This window comes from Desmodus rotundus, chromosome 2, assembly GCF_022682495.2.
Source record: "Desmodus rotundus isolate HL8 chromosome 2, HLdesRot8A.1, whole genome shotgun sequence".
NCBI classification, from domain to species: domain Eukaryota; kingdom Metazoa; phylum Chordata; class Mammalia; order Chiroptera; family Phyllostomidae; genus Desmodus; species Desmodus rotundus.
In genome coordinates this window covers 7468398-7470054 of record NC_071388.1, presented here as the reverse complement: position 1 = coordinate 7470054, position 1657 = coordinate 7468398, and the positions used below count along the sequence as shown (strand labels likewise).

Genomic DNA, 1657 nt, shown 5'->3' with positions numbered 1-1657 from the left:
TACTTTTCTTATCAATGAAAGAAGTTAGAAAGTAACTTCAAAAAAAATCAGCCCCCAAAAATCAGCAAATGGCTAACAAATTTCCTTGACAGTCAGTCACATATATAGTGCATCCTAGAAAAGGGGAGGGGCAAGACAGGCTCCACCCACTTTCATGAGTTTCATCAAATACTGAACCTACTCAAGGGTGGAGAGAAAAGGCAACTTTCAAAAAGGAGGATGTTATTAAATGAGGCTTTTACTCTACTCCTTCCTAACAGCACCAGGTGGGGAACATGTTTGGTAAACTAGATCTAGGGAGTGGGATGTGGAATCACTCCATCCTCCTCCCCTAAAGGGCTGTCCAGTGGTTAATGAATTTTTTAAAAAATGACTAAATAAAAACAAACCGCACACACCCCCCACCCCCCAAAAAAGAAAGAAAAAAATAATAAAACTAGATGTCCCAGATCACTCTCCAGAGTGGAACCCGGGAGCAGCTTCAACAACCCGAATTAGTTACAGAGTCATCACAAGCATGCCTTGCTTTTAGACAAACTAACAAAAAAAATTTTTTTTCAAAACAACAAAACAAAAACTAGTACTGATCCCTTTTCTGACAATGCACAATTACTCAAAATTAACTAGCACTGAGAGGGGGAAAGGAACCATACCTATGGGCCTTGTTTCATACGAGTGCATATGGGTAGGTGCAGGGCGTTTGTCATTATTGCAAAAATGAATTTTAATTTTTAATCTTTAGTTTGATTTAAACATTGCTTTTAGTATGATGCCAGCACCAGCTGTGCAGAAAGGACTCTGGAGAGATGTTCACGGCAGCACACACCTGCGGCTCTTCTTCGGTTCTGGAGGCTCCGGGGCAGCCAATACTGCTTGGTCAAATACAGTCTTTAGGCCTTTCTGTGTGAGTGCAGGACACTCTAGGTACTTGGCAGCCTTCAGGTCCCGGGCCAGCTTGTCAGCAGTCGCCGGAGTGATAGGCTTCTGTTTGTTCGTGGCAAGTTTCTCAACAGTTGAGGGGTCGTCTCTGAGATCAATTTGGGTCCCAACAAGCAAGAAAGGAGTCTTTGGACAGTGGTGAGTTATCTCAGGCACCCACTTTTCTTTCACATTTTCAAATGAGGATGGAAAACAGACCAGAAATACATCTGTTTGTGGATAACTCGGCGGTCGTCATCTGTCATAACCCTCTTGCCCCGTAGTATCAAAAAGTCCGAGAGTACACGGCTCTCCACCAGTCATAACTGTGACCGCATAGTTGTCAAACACAGTCGGTACACACTCAGATGGAAATTTGTTTGTCGTGTAGGATATCAGGAGACATGTTTTACCAACGGCACCATCACCCACAACAACGCACTTAATGGTCTGCATTGCTGAAACAGTTTTCTATCCACTTTAAATATTTCAAATCTGATGATGACCCCAGCTTTTCCGCCGGGGCCAATATCCATTTATTTATTATTAATATCCACTGTTAATTTTTTTCATAAAGGTATCACGTACTCCCTCTTAGGCTAATTATTTTAAAGCACTGTATTAGGCGTAAGAAAATGTAATTGGGGGGGTGCATTCTGGTGAGGAGCTTCTTTGGTGTTCCATCACGAAAATCAGCCAGAGCGGGCATGCTCAAGGTGAATTTCCAACCTTCCTCCTA

The 1657-nt window shown here is 42.7% G+C and overlaps 1 pseudogene; it reads right to left on the bottom strand.

The window, feature by feature from the left end:
* Positions 1-759: 759 nt before the first annotated feature.
* LOC112308839 (cell division control protein 42 homolog pseudogene) lies at positions 760-1434 on the bottom strand (annotated as a pseudogene).
* Positions 1435-1657: the final 223 nt, after the last annotated feature.